At 47.5% G+C, this 21,423-nt stretch overlaps 1 protein-coding gene across 4 annotated transcripts in view; it reads left to right on the top strand.

Moving 5' to 3' along the window:
- Nucleotides 1–239: 239 nt before the first annotated feature.
- PDZD2 (PDZ domain containing 2) overlaps nt 240–21,423 on the top strand; it is a 340,539-nt gene continuing 319,355 nt past the window's right edge. For all 4 annotated transcript variants that reach the window (XM_066244174.1, XM_066244185.1, XM_066244194.1 and 1 more), the window contains exon 1: nt 240–504. The gene's annotated coding sequence lies outside the window, so the exon portion shown is untranslated. The remainder of the gene's footprint in view (nt 505–21,423) is intronic.

Raw genomic sequence — 21,423 nt, forward strand, 5'->3', positions numbered from 1 at the left:
GTTTCCGAAGCCAGCGCACCAGGACTCCGGGTTTACCCCAGGGACGCGCTGCCTAGCGGTGTGCCCGGCTCGGGGGAATCCCCGCCCACCTTGTCATTCCTGTAGGGGAATCCCCGCCCCCAGTCTCTGTCACTCCAGAAAGGGAGTTCCCGCCCCTAGACTCTACCAGTGGGACGGAATTCCCGCCCATCCTGGAGGCTCCGTGGATCCCTAGCGCCGCGCAGCTGGGAGAGACGAGCTCAGAGCGGACTCCCGGCGCCGAGCGTGCCGTCCTCGGGCAGGGAGACGCGGCGGGGTGGCCTCGGTGGGAACCCGCCAGGCCGCGGGCGCCGGGGATTGCGCCTCCCGCGGCTGCGGAGAACCGCGGCGCTGCAGCTCCGGGCAGGCGCGGCGGCGGCACTGGCGGTGGCAGCAGCGGCGTCAGCAGAGGCGCGGGTCCCGCCGGGCGGCGCCTGGGTCCGAACGAGCGAGAGGCAGCAGGAACCTCCGAGGAACCGCACGCAGGTGAAACGACTGTCCGGCCACCGCGGGGACGTGGGGCTTCGGCCGGGGTGGGGGTGGGGGGTGCCACCTCCGAGACTGCGTGCGCCTAGGAAAGTTTAGTGACAAATCCCGGTGCGAGAATCCCAGCCGCGGCAAGGTGGTGAGTGGGGAGCCGAAGCAGGGTCCTACGTTGCGTGGCGCCAACTCCCCTTGTGTCCGCCCGGGGGCGGGGAGGACGCGGCCGCGGGAAGAGGGCCGGACAGAGCGGGCCGGGGACCGCGGGACAACCCGAGACACACTGCTGGACACGTTTAGGACAGGGTCAGGAGCCCCTGCTCTTGGTACACCCATCTCTGGGTCGTTTCCTGGCCCTGCCCTCCGGGGCGCAGGCACTCAGGTGCGCCGGCCTCAGGTGCTGCATTGGGGTCCATCTCCCGCGCGTTCCCGTCCCTCGCCTGCCCCTGCCTCGGGGAGAGACGCGCGGCGCGAGGGCGTGGAGGGGGCTCGCAAAGAGCCAGGGCGTCTTTGGGGCGGCTATAGGCATCCGTCAGGGAGATGGGGAACATACCAATGGGGAAACCCGGTTCTCCCTGGTAAGTGGAGTTCCTCCCTAAACCTGTCTTTCTCCCCTTCTTTCTTCCTTTGGGTTTGCATTGACGTTTTGGGTCTTTGGGCTGCTTGCCTTCCCGCAATGCTGAATTGAGTAGGAGGAGGATCCAGGGCCCCTGCCTGGAGTTTGCCAGAAGCGTGACCTCAGCAGCCCCGTCAGTGCAGAGACCTTGATAAGGGACACTGGAGTGTGAAGAGGACAGGGTCTGGCAGGGACTGGTTGCAGAGACTGGAAGAGCAGGCGCGAGGGCATTCCAGAGCTGCAGACCTGCCCTGGGACTGGAGGTAGAGCGCTGGGGGCAGGTAGGCTCTGCATCAGTCTCTTGCAGCTGGCTGGCCTCTTGCCTCCCACAGACGTCGGGTGCCTTGGGTGGGTGTGTTTCCCTTAAGGAATCATGAGCAAGCTTCTGGAGCCGTCACTGAATGGCTGCAGAGAGGGATGTCTGGATCTGCTTTGACCAAGAGCCCCCCTGGACCTTCAGTGCTGCTGGTCCTTCCTCAGTGGGGCCTCCCACACCCAGCCTGCCTTGGACTGGGGCTCTAAGGTCCTGGTGTTTCTACAGGGCCAGCTTTTCTGGTCTGAGTTCAGGAGGGTGTCAAGTTGGTGGCAGGTGTGGCATGGGAGGGCCGCTTGTGGGGGCAGAATAGAATGTCTCAGAACACTCGTGGCTGTGGGTGGTTTATCTCTAGCTTCATCAATTTCTTCTCCCATTCGACTGGGCTGAGAACCGCTGTGAGTGGGTGTTTGGGGACAAGGGGAGATGTAGGAATGAGGGGATGGCAGGTTCTGGGAGAGGAAGAATTAGAACCCTGTAAAGTATTGATATATAAATGCACCTCCCTTGGCATAATTCATATGATCCTGGAAAAATATTGAATTATACTTTAAATCTCTATCGTTGAAATTGATTTTGCATGTACTTAAGGCAGTTTACTATTTAAGGAAACTTAAGATAATTTCTCTATTCATTTCAACCAATTTATTTTCGGAGTACCTGTGGTTTGCTGTGCACAGGGGCTTAGAGGCTCCTGGAGACACACATAGATGAAAGAGCCTCCTCCTTGCTGTCAGGGTTTCCATCTATCAGAAGTGAGATAAGTATAATGAGAGCTCAGATCCAAACTACTGCATGCGTGGCATGTAATAAGCATCTTGTGTTTATTGGATGAAGGGCTGACGCAATGAACAAAGCACCTGAAGAGTGGCCTAAATAAAACATTTTAGGATAGGGAGGGACAGAATCACTTCTGACCATGTATATCTGAAAGGCTTTGGGGAGGAGAACCCAGGTAGATAAGGTGGGTACTTAGAGGTTAATCCTCAGGTAGGAGAACAGTGGAAGAAGGGGCTGAGCTAAGGACTTGGAGGAAGTTAGTTCTGCAGTTGGTAGGGAAGTACTTGAGATTTTTGAGCAAGGAACTGTCATGATCAGCCGTGTGCTTTAGGGAGATTATTCTGATCTCATACAGAAAAATTGGAACTGGGAGAGATGACAGGTGAGGGGACTAGCAAGAAGGTTATTGTAATAAGGTGGAGGATGGAGGTGTGGGCAGAGGCGTGGCAGCAGGCTCGGATGAAAGGAAAGGGAAGGAAAGGTTCCCCGGACATGGACTTGAAGTATGAGCGCTGCCTCGGTGTAGAATGAAGGAGAAACCAAGACGACCTGCAGGTCAGTGGTGTGAATACACCTTTGACTGAAGTAGGGAGTCTAGAGTTTCAACATTCAACACACTAGAAACCTGGAGCACCCCTTTCAGACTTCTCCTTCTCACTCCCCCACATCTCATCAGTCACCTAGGCCTGCTGACTGCTTCTCCTGGTAAAACCTATCAGTGGCTCCCAGGACCTTGTGTGGGATAAATTCCAAATCCTATGTGCTTCCTCCAACTTCTTTCCTGTTATGTCACACGCACACACACACACGCACACACGCCGCACACACACTGATCTGTCTAACTCTGCCTGTACAGTGCTGTTTTTTCTGGGGTGGTAGGCAGTAGTGAGAGGAGTGGGGTCTTGGAGTGTCCTTCCTCCCTGGTTTTTCCAGCTCCAGCTCCTGGGCCTCCGCCTCTGTGAATTCTCTACCTCTTTCCTATGGCGTTGAGCATCTTATTTATACCTTTGGACCAATCACTCTACAGAGCCCCATTGGCACACTCATCATGATGTCCCGGCCCTGTTTCTTTAGGATCTTATCTTATGCATGCTTGGTCACCCACTGATTTAACCAGGTCAGGCAGGGGAGGGATAGAGGCAACACTGCAGCCCCCCCTTCCCTGCTGATTGTACCCTAGGGTGTAGTCCCCATCCTGACTGGGAAGGTCCAGGCCTGGTATGCTAGACAGGATAACACAGAGCTGTGGATGCTCCCTTGTCCTTGATCATGTGAGCCTAAGTGATACAGACCGTGGGGGGTGGGGGATGTCCTTCTTGGAAGGTGGCCCCAGGTCACTCTTATTACACCATCCACAAGGGGCATCATCCAAAAGAGAGGACAAACCCACAGAAGGTCAGGACCAAACCCAAAGGGAGGCTGAATCTACTTCATGGGGCTGAGTTGGAGCCTTGAGAGTTTTAACCTTCTTTTTCTGACCTCAAGTGTCTCCACAGTACCAAGATGGATGCTAGGGAGGCAAACCCCTGAGGAAGGCAGGTGGGCAGGTGCAGGCAGGAATGTCTGAGAAGGGCCAGAATCCCAGGAGGAGGATGGGAAAGGCCGTCGACAGAGACTGAGAGCAGTGTCTAGAAAGGATGCTCATGGAAGCCAGGCTACAAGGGACAAAGGAGAGAGCAATGCCAAGACAGTGGAAGTGGGGGGGGGGGGGTAGAGACACTGGTTCCGGAAGTGTGTGCCAGCTAAAAATAACCGGAGAGTAGTTGGAGGAGGTGGTAGCGTTGTGGGAGCATCTCTTCAGGAGAGTCCCCTCCCAGGCATGTGTGGTAAATAAGAGAGAAGAGGAAAGTGGGAGAGAGGAGAGACAAGGTGAGGAGCATTTAGGAGATTTAGGAGGAAGAGGCCACAGCAGGTGCAGGGGAAGAAGAGCTGGCGGCCGCCCCCCCTGGAAGGTAGGAGGGAAGCCACGGCTGGGCGGGTGAGGCCTGCATGGAGCCTGCGATGCAGCACAGGGAAGAGTGACCGGGACGAGCACCTGCTGGGGGTGGGAGGTCACTGTCACTGCTCCAGGCTGGGGGCTTGAGGGGACAGGCGGGAGAGCAGCTGCCAGCCAGGGGAGGTGCACTTGGCATCTGGCACCGGCTGAGGCAGCCTGGAGGGAAAGGAAGGATTCTGGGATTGGGGTCAGAGACTTGGGCTGCAATCTAGCTGTGCAGAGACTTCTCATTGGCCAGATCATTTAAAATTTTGGAGCCTTGGTTTCCTCGTGTGCAAAATTGGCACAAAGCTACTAAATAGGGGTTGTCCTTAGGAGGAATGAAAGAGGTCCTGAGGTGTATGTGCATTCCCCTCAATAACAGCGTCTGGCAGGTTGTGGGTCCCTCTCATGGTGTGTTGAGAAATGAATTAGCCTCGTGCCCAAGTCTGTGGCAGCCCAGCTGAATGTGGAAGGCAGGACTTTCTTAGCGGACTCAACCAATGCTTTCTTTCAGTTTTAGGAGAAAAGTTCTGGACTGCTCCGAGCAGCCCAGCCTCCTTGTTGTTCCCCTTAACCAGGCATCCCCAAACTACAGCCCGTGGGTGGCATGCAGGCCCCCTGAGACCATTTATCTGGCCCCTGCCGCACTTCCGGAAGGGGCACCTCTTTCACTGGTGGTCAGTAAGAGGAGCACTGTATGTAGCGGCCCTCCACTGTCCCTCCAAAGGTCTGAGGGACAGTGAACTGGCCCCCTGTGTAAAAAGTTTGGGGACCCCTGCTTAACGAATCCTTTTATTTATTGAGTTGTTCTAGTGGGAACATCTGCAGTTCACATCCCTCTCTTATGCAAAGGTTAAGTTGCCAGGGCTCAGAGCTGGGAGGTCCTGCCTGCCTGCTCTCCTCTGTGGTTTGGAAGGGGGTGAGGTGCCCCCACTGGTTACCTCTTGCACTTGGGGAGCCGAGGCCCAGAGAAGCTGAGCACTTGCCTCATTCCGGTATAATTGGAACTAAAAGTGCAATTTACAGTTACTCAATCTGGGGAACGGTTGTCATTTTATGGCAGTCGTACAAGGTGCAAGGTGGGTGAGGAAGAATTTAAAATCTGCATACCCCCTTGGTTTTATTAATGGATCTATGATTAAACCTAGAAAGATTCAAGAAACATTCTCACCTAGTGAAGAGGGGCAGATAAGGAGCTCTTAGCTTGATTTAGTAAACACTCAATAGGTGTGTGCCAAATTAAATGACATTGGGAGAATATGTGTAGGGTTTTCTTTTTTAAAGAGAAGTTTTTAAAAGAAAAGTGTGCTCTCCAATTATTTTCTGCCTTGATGGTCTATGTTAGATTATGTTGTTCTTTCGGTTTAGGCGTAGGTCACGTTTACAATGATAGGTCATTTTGTGGCATTCAAAAATTTTTGATTCTTGATCTTATAATAGCCATATTCTAGAACTGAAAGGAAAAAGAGAGATGAAATTGGGAAAGCACGTATTTCTCGTGAGTGCTGTAGTTCTGGGCAGAGGCAGGATGTGAAGCCAGGTAGGTCTGCTGATCCAGACTTGAATTGCCTGTGATCTAAAGAGTTCTGCATTCTATTTACAAATGCATCCAAGAAAACACTGGGAGCATTTACGGTTTGCAAATTCAATAGTTGAAGAGGCCCTTTGTGGTCTGATAAGGCGGCCGGTAGAGAGATGGCTTGTTAAGGCACTAAGTGTGCGGAGAAGACACATTTGTCTTTCAAGTCCCTCCAGCTCCGGGAAGAGGCCGGCCCCTGGCCGTGGCCCCACGCCGGGCTGAGCCCAGCGCCTTTTCCACTGACATTCTCAGTGGGGCCAGGAAATGTCTTGGTCTGAGAGCCCCAGCTCCTTGGGGGTGCATTACCTCCACAGACACATTGAGGGAACAGAAAACCAGAAACTTTAGAATCAACTCTCTTTATCGAAGCTATCCAGTGAAACCAGATAGCTGTTAACTGACTGATTAAGTTATTCTTAGATTTAATTGTGTTTAGGTTTTAAAGTGTTTCTGTGGCTCATAAAGCACTGTAGGTCACATGAGGGATTTTGGAGAAGTGGGGCACCAGGGACTGACTGACAGCAAGGAGGACTAATTTCACACACACTGTTGTCGCCAGCGTTAGATGGAATCCTAGCAAGTAGGCAGGGGAAGGTTTGTTGTCTGAAGCAGCCCCAAAAGCCTAGCTAGCCACATGGTAAAAACATTACAGGCTCTTAAGGATGGGTAAGTCCTTGAAGGGATCCAATCCCTCGCCTTGAGGTTAAAGTAAATTTAGTTCATTCCAGACAGGATCTGTGAACAGCCACCTGAGGAGGGGCTTCCCTGGTATATGTGGCCCTTCACAGAATGCTGCCCCAGACTGAGGTGGGGGGTGGGGAGGTTGAGGTTAGCAGGAGTGGAAATGGATTTGACCTGAGCACTTATGGTATCCTTTTTAGCAACACCTGGACACCTCTGGTACTTGGCTTTGCATGCACTAGCCTTTAACTCTGCTATCTCATCTGAATTAAAACACACACACACACCCTGTTGTCCTGGCCTCTTTGCAAAAAATAAAGACACAGTGATACAATGCAGAATCCCGATCTTAGTGCAGGGCTATATGCAGTGCAGTGGAAACCCAGGTCCTTGGCTGAGACCTGCTTGCTGAGGGAATCTCAGAGTGCCAAGGGGGTGGGGGAGAGGTCACTGGGTGTCATGGTGGATGCAGGACAGCATTGGGGATGGCTGCCCCACAAAGGCGGCCTCGGGCATCCAGAAGGTGGTGCAAGGAGACGTGCCTGGGAGCGGCAATCTCTTGGGACCCTTGGGACCCTGTCTGGCCACTGGGTCCATCTCTGGTTAGCTATACTATATTGGGTTGGTGTGCACAAGTTTGAAAATCCAGTAATACCTTCATCCCTAAAGAAATTAACTGGTTCCTAATACTACTTATATTTGCATGCAGGTGAGCAAATATAGTAATTACAAAATCTCTTCAAGTGTTTGAACAATTCTTTTTTTTTTTTTTTTTTTTTACACCCACGGAGGTAAGAATGGAGCCAAGTTGAGCAAAGCAAGATGTCAATAAACTCATTAAATTTTTGTGTGTTGGCCAACAGACACTTGTAAAATGTCTGATTTCAGCTGTGTTTCAGTTGGATTCTACCCCCTCCACCTTTGGCAACATGTGTTTTATGGGGTTTTGGGTAAAACTAGATTGTGCGATACGGGTCTCTTGGTGAAGAATATTAACTTCCAAGGCTAAAGCAGCCATGCAAATATTATCACAAAGTCACTCAGCAGACAAAATTGGCATCGTCATCCTTCAGTTTTTCACTGGCCACTCTCCATGCCTGCCCCGCTCTGGTCCTTGTTATTCCCAATATTATTAGGCTAAAAGTGGAGACAGCTGTCCCCAGAAAATGTGCTCGGAGCGTCCTCATCAGCATGGATTCTCAAGAGAGAGCAAGCGGCAAGATGGTGTGGGGAGAGGAAGACACCGTAAGGATGGCGTTAAGCCCTCTCTGAACCTACTAATCTTTAAACACCTGAGCAGATGTAAGACTTGTTCATTTCTCTCCCAATGATGGCTGGGGAGCAGTGTTCAACCATTTTTGGCACTTGAGCACCCTTTCCACCTGCTGGTCCCTCTCCTGCTCAGCTGCCTGGGCACCGGCTTTATCCTGAGGGTCTCTGAAGACGACCCGCCTTTTCCCCAAACTCTTCAGACTACAGCACGATGTCCATCCAGTACGTGGGTAAAAACCAACATTGTTTGAATGTTTCCTATTTGGCAGGAACTATTCCAGACATTTTGCATATATTAACTCATTTAATTCTCATAACCATTTGATGAGGTAGATACTGTTATTACCCCCATATTAATTTCCTGTAACAAATGATCACAAACTTGGTGGCTTAAAGCAACAGAAATTTGTTCTCGCCTAGTCCTGGAGGCCAGGAATTTGAAATCAAGGTGTCGGCTCTGCTTGTGGAGGTTCTCAGGGGAGAATCCTTTCTTGCCTCTTCTACCTTCTGGGCACTGTGGACATTCCTTGTGGCTGTTCCTCTCTGTCTCTGCCTAACATTGCCTGCTTTTTTGTGTATTTGTGTCTTCTATTATGTCTGTGTGTCACCATTTTGTGCGTCTTTTATAAGGATCCTTGAAATTGGGTTTAGGGCCAACCAGATAACCTAGGATGATCTCACCTCAAGATTCTTAATTGAATTATATCTGCAAAAACTCTTTTGCCAAGTGAGGTCACATTCAGAAGTACCAGGACCTGAGCATATCTTTTTTTTTGGGGGGGGCAGCATTGAACCTACTATATCCCCTTTTGTAGATGGAGAAATGGTGGTGCAATGTGGTTGAGCAGATTCTTCAAGGTTACGGTGTTGGTGGAGCTGGGATTTAAACGAAACAGTCTGGGTCCAGAGCTTGCATTCTTGACCATTTCTCTTTACTGCCTCTCAATAAGTGTGCTCAGTGATTCTTTATGGTATTAATGGACGGCAGGATGGGTGGGTAGATAAATGGATGAAAAGATGCTGATAACAATAACTGACTAATATTGCCCTTCCCAGTGTATTGAAAATAACAACACCAACTAATAGTCATTGTGTTTTGATGTCACCAGGACTTGGCCTTGGGTCTTCTTCTCTAGCTCTTCTCCCTCCTAGGGAAGTCTCATCTGCCTCAAGGCTTTATCTGCCATCTGTGTGCGGTTGCCTCCCGCATTCATGTCCTCAGCCTTGACCTCCCTGCCGAGTTCCAGACCCACCCACCGCTGCCAATGTGGCATCTCCACATGGGTGTGTGTGATCAAAGTGAAACCCTTGCTATTTCTCCCTCAGGCTAGCTCTTTCCTTCTCTTCCCCCTCCTCTCGGTAAATGGCCCCACCATCTACCCCCCAAAACTAGAAATCATTCTTCTCCCTTCCTCACTCCCAGAAGTAAATCTGTGAGTCCTTTTGGCCCCTCCTCCAGCATCTACCCCCTCCTCTGCACTTCCCGGGCCTCCATCCTCATTGACATCACCACTGTCTTGTCCCTGGACCCCTACTGCAGTAGTCTTCTAACTGGTCTCCAGAGAGCACTCTTGACCCCTAGTCCTTTCTCCTCAAAAAACCTAGGGGTGACTTTTAAAACACAAATCAAGTCATGCCATTCCCAAACTTAAAACTGGGCATTTTTTTTCTTTGCCTTTTGAATATGATCCAGGCCCCTGGCCCTAGCCCAGCCCTCCAGCAATTTCCTCCATCGCCACCCATGGCACTCACTCTCTGTACCCAGACACACTGTCCTTCTGTTTGTTCTGGAACATACCAAGCTCTACCCTTGTATAGGGCCATCCCGCTCTCTGGAAGCTTCTTCCTGTAGACCTCACAGGCCTTCTCTACAACCATATATATACATATATATACACACACACACACACACACACACACACACACACATTTCCCCCCCTTTGGAGAGAGAGAGAGATGAAGGGAGAGAGATGAGAAGTATCAACTCATAGTTGCGGCACATTAGTTGTTCATTGATGGCTTTCTCATATGTGCCTTGACTGGGGGGCTCCAGTCAAGCCAATGTCCCCTTGCTCAAGCCAGTGACATTGGGCTTCAAGCCAGCAACCATTGGATCATGTCGAGGAGGATCCCACATTCAAGTCAGCAACTTACACTCAAGGTGGTGAGTGTGCACTCAAGCTGGGGACCTCAGCATCCCAGGTCAATACTCTATCCACTATGCCACCACTGGTTAGGCAACAACCATATAATCTTAAAATGACCAACCCAGGCTTTCTATCACACTACTGTTTAAAATCAAGTTTTCATTTAGTTTTTAGAATATAAGCTTCATCAAAGCAGGGCCCTTGTCTTGTTCACTGTTTCTCCAGGGTCTAATATATAACAGGAGCTCAATAAATAGCTTTTGAACAAATTGAGCACTCACTATAGTCCAGGGATTGATCCCCATTATTCTTTTTCAGATGATGGAAAATAGGTTCAAAGAGTTCAAATTACTTGCCTGAAGTTACACATCTATTAAGAGTTGGAGGAAGAATTTGAACCCAGTCTCTGACTCATGAGCCTGTGTTCTTAACCATTACTCAATACAGAATCTCTGAGAAGCAGGAACTGCCAAGGATACATAAGTCCCTCCAGAGCTCTGAGTTGTCTAACTCATTTTCCTGCTCATAAACCCAGGACACAGATTGTTAAAACAAGAATATACTCACTTAAAGATTCTAAATGCACGGTTTCTCTGAAAAGTTGGCTCTAGGGCTTAAGCTTGAGAAGCTAAGAAGTTCATTTCTCTTTTTTCTCCACTTGGGCATATAGCCTCAAGACTTTTTCTATTTTCTTTAATTTTTTTTTCTTTTATTGATTGATTTTAGAGAGAGGTAAAGGGAGAGAGAGAAACATCAATTTCTTGTTCCACTTATTTATGTATTTTTTGGTTGATTCCTGTATGTGCCCTGACTAGAGATCAAACCCACAACCTTAGTATATATATTGGGACAACACTCTAACCACTTGAGCTACCTGGCCACAGACTTTTTCTGACCCAGCTGGAGACTTAATGGTTTAAACCCTCTTTCTTGCACCCTAAACGGAAAGACAGAGGTGGTCATTGCCTTCTGATATGCAAAGGTGGAATTTACTTGCATTCATAAGAAGCCAATTTTTCTGTAATCTGGCCTCTTCTGCCTCCATATCTCTAACCCAGTTAATAGACACCTGGGAGGAGCACATCAGCACTATCTTAGATCAGTTGGTAGCAAGAACCTCTCCACTGGGTCTTGCTCAAAGATTGGTCTATTTCTCTATCACCAGTCATGGAAGACACGAGTTGTGGGCGACAGCAAAGGACAGGTTCTTGCCAGGCATGGGATTCAAAGGCACTTCAGCCAAGGTTGTAGGCTAGGGAGAATGAGACAGCAGTGATTTGTTTCTTTCCCTCTTGCTGGACCTCTTTTTAAAAATAAGGGAATGACATCAGCATCCTGAGATGTAAACATCAGACAAAAGGGCTACTATTTCAGGCAAATAGTAATTGTGAGGATGGCCAAGACCCACGAATATAGGTTGGGCCTTTATTCATAGAAAGGGCTATATAGTGGCTGATTAGTGTATCTGGCAAATATCGCTGCTTTCCTACAGTAAGGCAGGACTCTGGCCATTTGATACGTCATGCGCTTTGCCTCTGCTGTCATGAGTGGGGTTTGCCATGGTAACTAGAACTTTACCTGGAGGGTTGTGCATGTAAAGTGTCATTCATTGGCAGTCTCCTTTATTTTTAGCATAAGCCAAAGAGGAGCTGCTCATTGTTCCTGCTAACAGGAAGGTGAGAAGTCACAATGGAGCCCAGGTGGAAATGTATGGGCTGCTCTTGGGTGGAATGTCACATGCACATGAGTGCTTCTGGATTGCCACTGGTTAAAATCCAGGCTGGAACCTGTGTGCTGGGATTGTTGAACTGAATACTTTTTATAACTCTTTCTCCAGTGCTCTTCCCCATCTTCATGACACAGCATGTGAACTTTGCTAACGATAGTGGCCTCGCAACTGGGAGTAGGTTGCTTCCCACAAAACCATTCAAAATTATGAAAGCTTAGCAAACATATGAAAGCAGTAGTCTTATCAGTTATGCTCAGTTCTTTCTCTCTTAGAGCTTTTATTTTGTGCTTGTTGCTGTGTTTTTGTTTCTTTTTGTGGTCTTTTTTCATTCAGATAATATTTGTTTAGCATGTGGCATATGGCGGAAAATATATAAATACATATATATGTATATATATTTCCTATTCTGTGCATTTGAATAAAAGTAAAATTCTGATTGTCTTGAATGAATTATCAATTGTACCAAATTGTTTACCTGTGTTTGGGATGGGGAAGAAACAATAGAAAAGCATTCCTTCAAGAACATGGTGAGCCCCCTTTTGTTGGAAACTTGGAAGGGGCTCAGTACCCCCTTGGCATACTGGCTGATGAGTGAATCTGGGCAGTGTGACCTTGTGCTATAGGTTTGGCTGGGTGTGTGGGCTGCAGTCCAGACTGAAGCCACAGCCGCTCCTTGAGTTGGTATCAGCTGAGGTCAGAAACACTAGACTGGAAGGTTCTTCCAAGCAGAGGCCATGTCCTGTGTGGTGCTGTGACTCAAACCCCTATGGTGACACCTGGGCCACAGTAGGTCCTTTATGAAGGTTTTTAAAATAAATGAAACTAGTGTCAGACCGGCATGTCTGGGTGGGAGAGAAGAACCTATATGTCGGGTAATGTCCCGCTGAGTATCTAATGGTCCGACTTTAATGTCTAAACCCAAGTTCCGGATTCCCACCCTTGCCCCTTCCAGATGTTTTGTGTCTGGTTGGTTCTTTAAAATACGCCCAGAACCTAGCCATTGTTCACCACCTCTCTCCTCATCCCTCAGTTGGACTATTTTAAGAATTGCTCAATTGTTATTGCTCCCCGCACCCCTGTAGTCTATTCACAGCAGAGCAGCCAGGATGATTCTAGTAAAATGGAAATCAGAGCTGTCACTTCTCTGCTCAGACCTTCCCAGTAGCTTCCCCTCTCACTCAGAGTAAAGCCGTATTCATTGCATAGTTTACCAGGCCCCATTCTCCCCCTTCCCCTTGGTCCTTCCTCTCTGACTTCATCTCTATTCTTTCCCTCTCAGCTCTAGCTGCACTGACATGCTTCTGCCCCAGGGCCTTTGCACCCACCGTTCCCTCCGCCTGGCATGTTCTTTCATGCAGCTGAGTTGCTCCCTTACTTCCTTCAGGTCTTGCTTCAATTGTCACCTTCGGCAAAGTCTTCCGTGTCACCCTGCTCCAGTCTGAGACTTCATATCCCCCTTCTCAGCTTTATTTTCTCCTTAGAACATTGTCACTTCTCTTAACATCTGTTTGCTTGACATAATTTGCTTTTCTGCCTGTTCTTCCCTACTATAATGTAGAATTTGAGGGTATTTTCTTAAGGGGGGGTTCTTTTTGGTTCACTCTTGTATCTTCAACACTTAGAATAATGCTTGGCATACAGTAGGCACTCAGAAAATATTGGATGAGAGAACGAATTAGCATCACTGGTATTTTTAATTTAAATGCTGGTGCCTCAGGGATTGTGATGTAATAGGTAGGAGGTGTGGCCCAACCATTGGTGTGCTTTGAACACCCCCGGTGGTTCTCATGTGGAGCCAGGGTTGCAAACCACTACGTATTTTTCTCCCTTTGAATTTCACCTCTGTGGCATGTGTTACAGCATTGTTAGAAAATCCATTAGTCTCGAGATGATTTTAATGAAATTTGTGCTGTGTCTAATAGCATAGTAGGGTTTTCATCTGAGTGTTTGGTTAGCGTGCATGTAGTGGATATTCATTCCTGCCTGACCTCGGCTGAACTTGGACGGAGACCCAGACTTCATATTGCAGTGTCAGGTGTTTTCTTGGTTAATTTCTCAGTTGAGCATAAGGATTTTCTCTTTATACTTGAAAAGTAAAAGCGGATTTGGATCCGGCTTACTTTCTTTCATCTACTTAGGTAATAATACACTTTATTCCACACTCTCCACCCAGAATGCCCACCGGATTCCCATTGCTGAAATTCTGTCCGTCCCTTAAGACCTAAGAGAAGTTTCGTTCTTTTTTAAAAATGCCCCCCCTTCCGGTGGGCAGTCTCTTGGACCATCTGGTGCACACACTGCCTGGTACATTCACTGGACATCCAGCACATGCTACTTCGGTTGGTGAACCTGCTGCTGAAACCATCCTCTTCTTTGTTGATGCCCCCCACCAGACTAGACTGTAAATTCCCTTGGCCATACTGTCACAGCAGCAGACAGTAAACAGATGTTGATGAATTGCTGACACTATTTTTGTTGAATATATTGGCAGCATCTAAGGAGCCTTGCCTACAGAAAGGGGTGTCACCCTCGGCATAATAAGGGATTGATTATACCCTTCATAAACACCCTGGCATTTTTCACTCTGGCTGATTGTTGACTGTATCTTTCCCATCAGAAGATTTTTAAATAAGCAACTGAACATGTAGCTTGTAAGATTTAAAATCCTAAGCTTTCGGCACCCTGTTTGAAAATGACGTACTCAAGAAAGCTCCGGTATAGTCACATTTGGCTTTTCTCTTTTTCAAACTCAGATTTAAGGAAATAAAATGTAGCCTGACCAGGTGGTGGCACAGTGGATAGAGCATCGGACTGGGATGCGGAAGGACCCAGGTTCGAGACCCCGAGGTCGCCAGCTTGAGCGCGGGCTCATCTGGCTTGAGTAAAGAGCTCACCAGCTTAGACCCAAGGTCGCTGGCTCCAGCAGGGGGTTACTCGGTCTGCTGAAGGCCCGCGGTCAAGGCACATGTGAGAAAGCAATCAATGAACAACTAAGAAGTCGCAACGAGAAACTGATGATTGATGCTTCTCATCTCTCTTCGTTCCTGTCTGTCTGTCCCTGTCTATCTCTGCCTCTGTAAAAAAAAAAAAAAAAAAAAAAAAAGGAAATAAAATGTAACCTGTCTTTTAGAGGGGCTGTCGAGAGGAAGCTCTGAGACAGAGCAAGGTGGGGCCACCTTATAGGGCCTTTTCCTCCCTGTGTGAAGGAGGGGCTTGCTATCACAGGGTCACTATCAAGCTGGCATTCTTCACATCGACAGCCTGGGAGATCAGGTAACCTGATACATTGGAGTTGGAGGAAGGTGTAGAAACTAAGTTCTTAACACCTTTGTGGCCTTCTGAAGCCCTAGGCTTGGGGGAAAGTGATGTCATGGTGAGACAGGAAATGTTATAAAGCTGTAAAATGTCATAAACTGATTTCCATCTGGTTGTAGGTGTACAGGACACAAGCAAAGAAAAGCTCATTGTGTTTTTATCCAGTGGGGATAAGGTTACACACCAGTACATCATGGGAAAGCTGTTGACACAGTGTATCTGGGCTTTTCAGCAAGGTGTTTGGATGGCCCCTTGGGATATCTTTGTGGGCGAGATGGAAGAGTGTGGGCTGGACAGTGGCAGCACCTGGTGATCTGTAGCTGACGGACTAAATGCCTGAGCAAAGGGCTGGATGGAGTGGTGTCCATCCAGAGAGAAGGTTCTAATAGTGAAAGTCACATGCATGCAGTTCTGCCGTTGGATTTCTCCTGCTCCCGTTCAGTGTTTTTATCGACTTGAATAAAAATATGGATGACACGTTTATCCCATTTTCTCATGACCCAGATCTGGGAAGCACAGTGACCTCATTTCACACCAGAATCAGAATCAAAATCAGTTTACAGAATAGTCCAAGACTTGCAAGAGTCAGCCAAGGGGCCCAAGCAACAGTCCTGCTCTTATGTATGAAAAAAAAACAACAAAACACCACCGTCACATTTATTATAGGGTCGTGAGAAACCTGCTTCAATAGCAATCTTTGTGCAAACTATGTAGGAAGTTTATTTGACTCCATGATCAACCCTGTGATGTTATTTAAATAAAGGTAAATCCCAGATGTCAGGGGTTCCAAAACAGAGTGCTGGCGCCTAGATATTGTGAGCTGCCTGGGCAGTGCACAGTCTAAAGTGACATGCCCACAGGCAAGGGTCCAGGATGGAGGAGTTAGTAGAAGAGATTTGCAGGAAGGTTCATAGCCGCCTTCCAAGGCCGTCCCACGGACCATCACTTGATCTACTCCTTTACCAATATTCTAAACTCCCTAATCTTTTTTCCTTTTGCTCTCCCCAGCATCCAGAATCCCTACACTAAATACATGCTTTTTCTGCCCTTTTGTCCTGACTGCTAAGCATTCCTGTGAATGGAAAAACCCACCCATCTATTTGGATTGGTGCACTTGTAGAACAATGGCCTTTCCACTCATCAGCCCCACAGACTGGCAAACAGGTGCACAGTCTCTTCACAGAATCCCAGTCACCTTCCCCTGCCATCTCCCAGTGTCTAGGCTATCTCTTATCTCTCCCTCCAAGCTGGGACCTTAATGCTTTCTTCACAGAGAGAATCAGCGGCCACCCTTCAGTTCCATTTCCTCCCTTACCAACCATTTCCACATCCAGCCTGCACTCTTTCCTTCCTGCCTCTGAGAAAGTGCCCCTTTTCCCTCCACCCCATTGATTTGGGAGATAGGAAGGGATAGGGGAGGGGAAAGGGGGAGAGAGAGAGAGAGAGAAGCAGTAACTCATTGTTCCACTGAGTTGATTGCTTCTCATGTGCCCTGACTGGGGCTCCAGCCAGCGCCCTTGGGATCTAGCTGGTGACCCCAGGATCAAGCCGGCGATATCCATGCTCCAGGTGATGCTCTATCCCCTGCCTCAGGGCAATGTTCCTCTTTTCATCAAATGTGTTCTTCCCGGGCTCAATTTAATGATCATACTTGATCGGTATACTTTTTTCCCACTGTCTTCAACTTCTCACAGGCCATTAGTGGTTCCTCTCCGCCATGTACAGACCTCTTCCCTCTCTAAGACCCCTCTGTCTTTATGTCCTCAACAACCCAGTGACCTGAAAACTTGGTCTGTGTTGGCTGATGACACTAATTTCTCACTCATTCCTCAATGAATTGTGGTCTGATTTCCATTGCCAACCCTCATTAAAGTAGCCTCGCTGTGATCACGAGTGGGTCTCTAGATCTAAGTCCAGTGAGAACTTTGCAGTATTTAATTCAGTGGATGCTGCTGCCTGGGTCCTCCTTGACAGAACACCATTCTCTGATACCACTTCTCTTCTGGTTTTCTTCCTACCTCTCTAATAGTTACTCTTAATCTTCTCTCTGAGCTCCACTCCATGGAGCCCTTTAATTTATTTTTGCAACTTTTGTCTTCCTCTTTTTGATTGGGTTTTATGCTTTGCCTCTTAAACATTGATGTTCTCATCCCCCCCCCCCGAACCCCCTTGGCAATTTCAGTCACATTTCAACGTCAGCCCCCACTCATGTATAGATCCCTCTGAAATTGGTATCTTTGGCCCCCACCTTCCTCCTGAGCTCTGGACCCCCATGTCACTACCCACTGTCTTCATTGGGTGACCCTCTGCTACTCCAAAGTAACACATCCCAAACTGAGCTCACCACCTTTCCCATACAGGCAGTGGTGAGATTCAGATAATTTAACCGGTTCTCTGCCCTCATGACCGTTTTAAGTATAAAAAAACAATATACTGAAAGGTAGTTTATTATTTCACGCATTTAATACTTAAATAAGAACAATAAAGGAGGTACACAAAACTAGATTATAAGTAAGAGTTTTAAAATATTAATGAAAAAATATTAAATAATACCTGACCAAAAAAAAATAGAACTGTTATTTAAGATACTTCCATATTGCTTCTTGATTGGCGCCTTCACTTGCAATTTTCTTCTCTTTTATCTGAGCATCATCGGCTCTGTGATTTATCCTTAACTATCTATTCACTGTAGGAGTAGGATCCCATTTCTTTACCTATGGACGGAATGAACAGTACTATGGGAGCTTAGAATACACTGTTGCGCAGATGAACATTAAAAAGGAGTAAGGAATGTAAATTTGTGATTTCCACACTTTAGAGAGAACCCTGATTACAAGTGCCATTTTAACAAGCAGTTTGCAGAACTCAGCATAAAATTAGGTATTGGTTCTGCTGAACTGGTGCGAACTGGCTAAATCCCACCACTGCATACAGGCCTGTTCCTTTTCCTCTGTTCCCAGTCTTAGCGAGTGGCACCCCTTCTGAACCAGCCCCCCAAACAAGAACTCTGGATTCGTCCCTCACCTCTCTGCAGTTCTGTATACCTGCGCGTAGTAGGTTTGCCACCAAGATCTTTTAGCTGGCCAAATCAAGTATTTCCATGGCTTTCTTGTGTAGGACTGCTAAAACTTATTTGTATTTCTGGTCCAGAAGCTGGAACTAGAGCCAAAACATTGAAATTAAGGGGAGAAGATGTGGTTCCATGCTGGGAAATTTTTTTTAACCGTTACAGACTCAAAGAGGCGTGGACCGCCTTGAGAAGCAGTGGGTTTCCCTTGACTGCAGGCATCCAGCAGAGGCGTGAGGGCTGACTTCACATGACTGGGCTGGTGACTTCTAATGCCTCAGCCAACTCTGAGATTTAATTCAACAGCTAATACATCCCTCCTGTACACTTCGCCCACATGATCTCACTTACGCTTCCTGGTAGACTATTAGTCCGATTTTATGGAGGAGAAAGCAGAAGCTCAGAGGGTCTAGTAACTTTTCTAAGGCAATCCAGCTGGGTAGTCAGTGTTAGGGCAAGACTTCCGAAGCAGATCCAGCATCCCCAAAGCCCATTGTTTTGGGGAAACCACTGTCTTCCAGTTGGTATTGAAAACAGACTTTGGTTCAGTAGAGCGTAGTCAGCTCTATACCCTCATTGGCACAGTACACCTTTCAGGATAATAGAAAGGAGCAATTCTTTGATTCAGCGCTTAACTAAGTTTGGAGCTTGAGTTCTTCTTAACTCTGTCCCCATGTTTATTGGCCTCTGACCCTTCCCCTTTATTACTACAGCGAGCAAGCCTAATAACCAAGTGCAGTTTTCTTTGTGAGCCACCACTTTCGTTTCCCAGAGGTTTGGGAAGGAGCATTTGAGAAAGGGTTAACTCTTCCATTTCCTTAGAACTGCTTTTAATGAGATGCAGGTCCCAGCTTCAGAGGTCCTGGGTTGCTGCTAAAATAGGATCCTGCTGTGTGACAGATGCTAAAGGGGGCAATCCAGCTTTTCTTTTCCAGACTGAAAAGAAATGGAGAAGATTGGCTGAGGAATAGAAAGAACATAGAAGCAAATATTTACCTCATTTCCATTTTTGCCTTTAATACATGGTGCCAGGAGGAACCAGAGATCTGATTGAAAGTGCAGATCAGCATCAGAATGGGCAAGCGGTCAGCCTAGGACAGTACCTGGGCAGGAGAGAGGGGTCCAAGGAGACAGTCGAATCAGGGACCTGGAATCCAAGCTGTGGAGACCCGACTGGCAGATAACTTGTGGGAGGTTGTTTTTACAGCCCTCAGTAGCTGCCTTTTCCCAGAACTCGAAGGAACACTTATCCTCTTACTCGGAAGGATGTAATTACTTCTCCATCTTTCACCTGATCCCAACCTTATTATCTGATCCTCAGAAAGCATTCTTAGTGGGCTTGAGGGTTAGGTGAGGCTTCGGGAACTAAAATCTAGCGCTCATTCTCGAGCCTCAAGTTAGATAGAATACTCACCTCCTCTATGGCTCCTTTTCTTCAGGGAGATTTTTCAGAGCGGTGACAAGGTTAATGTTGTCATTGTAAAAGGTACCAGGCAGGACTGGGAGGGAAGATGGCAGCAGGGTGACAAGGGGAACAGACCAGCCGTCAGCACCTGGTGACAGTCCAGATGCCACCACCGTCCAGCTTTGGGAGCCAGCATTGTGAGGTCCTCGTTTCTCCACTCTTAGGCTAAAGCAGTTGTGCTTAATGATTCCTAAAGTCTCTTTTATCCCTAAAAGAAGAAAATGTCCTGACACACAGTCATAACTTCCTAGCCCACATACTGCCTGTTCGTGGAGAACGGATCATCTTGTTTCTGCCTCTCACGACTAAAGGCCCACTGCGTCTGCAATGCCTTGGACCTCGCGTTCTGTCCTAAATGAATACATTCCTCTAAATTAAGCTTCCCATAAAAAAAATACCATGTTTCTGTTGGGAATAGTTCCATGAATATTAAAAGACTTGCAAGGCATGAAAAATTTACTTTCCCTTTCACCGACAATTATTTCTTCTGTAGACTGTTAGAGATCATCGATTTTAATCTCATATTTTATAAATGAACAAATCTAGGCCCAGAGAGGTGAGCAGCTTCCTACGGGTCACACAGCGATCATTCTTCTGTAGGACTTTCTCCCACTTCCCCTAATGGCAAGGTGCAGGTACTTGGCAATCTACAGTTTTTGGAAAAATATATAGTTTAAGTTCTAAGAGAGTTACATTTAAACAGGAGGCTGCTTCACCTTGGAAATTTTTTTTTTTTTTTTGAGGGAAAAAGAAATAATCAAGTGCACTAGATTTGTCCTTTTAAGTCAATTTAAGAAGAGAGCCTTCCCCGTGCTGTTGCCGTTGGCAGGCCAACATCTTGCAGACAGACTGTTCTAGTCTACTTGGTTAGTTGTTATCCCAAACGCAATCTGACTCACGGGTGAGATCATGAGAAATCTGGCCTATTTTTCTTGATGACTTTTTCTTTCCTATTCCAATTTTCTTTTGCGGTATTTGGCTCTGTATAATACCCATGCTGGAGAGCACTGTCTTGCAAGGGTTGTTCCTGCGATGATCTCCGCTGTCATATGAATCACAAGACAGCTTGAGCAGGTTTGACCCTGAACTTTGTATGTGACTTTGGTGCGGAAACTTAGGGGTGTGTGTGCAGGGGTGTGTGTGTGTGTGTGTGTGTGTGTGTGTGTGCGCGCGCGCGCTAGCCTTATGGCACAGTAAGGAGATTTTTGTTTATTGGTAGTTCAGGGTTTCTGGGAAGGCTCTCCTCATCTAATGGACTATTTTCATTCAACATTGTTTATTTAAACTTTTTTTTGCTAAGTGCTGGTCATATAATGGGGTCCCCCACCATCTAGAGGAGGTTACCTATAATTAAATAAGTAAATATTACCTAGTCTGTGCATTAGGGTAATGTTAGCTGCTATAACAATGAACCCCCCAGGTTTTAGTGGCTTAATAGACAACAACATTATTTCTCTCTCACCTGAAAGCCTAGTGCAAGAATTCTTGGTCAGCAGGTAGCTCTCCTCCACATGGTGATTCAGGGCTCTGGGCTCCTTCCATCTTCCTTTTTCACACTTTCCTAGGGCTGCAGTGTACTTTGCGTCTAGCTGGCGGAAAGGGAAAGAAGGTATATTTATTTCTGAAATGGTTTGTTTTGAAAGTGGCACACGTCACTTCTCACATTTTCTTGGTGAGAACTAACCACATAGCCCCACTTGGACGCCAAGAGGACTGGGAAGTATAGCCCATGACGAGTCCACCCTGGGGAAGGGGAATATGTGGAATGGTGATGTTTGGCTGGCCGTCTCCGCTGTTCTGATAAGTACTTTTTTGGGAGGAGGGTGGTCAGGACACTACACAGGCACAGAAGAGAGGCACCTAATCTGGACTTGGGTGTGGGGGGGGGGGTATCACTTCTTACTCTTATTCCTCGCTCTTCCTCCTGAGCTTGATTTGAGTCTTCCAGTGTGTGCCTCTCTCTGCCTCTCTGTCTCTCACACC

This window comes from Saccopteryx bilineata, chromosome 1 (assembly GCF_036850765.1).
Source record: "Saccopteryx bilineata isolate mSacBil1 chromosome 1, mSacBil1_pri_phased_curated, whole genome shotgun sequence".
Classification (NCBI taxonomy): Eukaryota; Metazoa; Chordata; class Mammalia; order Chiroptera; family Emballonuridae; genus Saccopteryx; species Saccopteryx bilineata.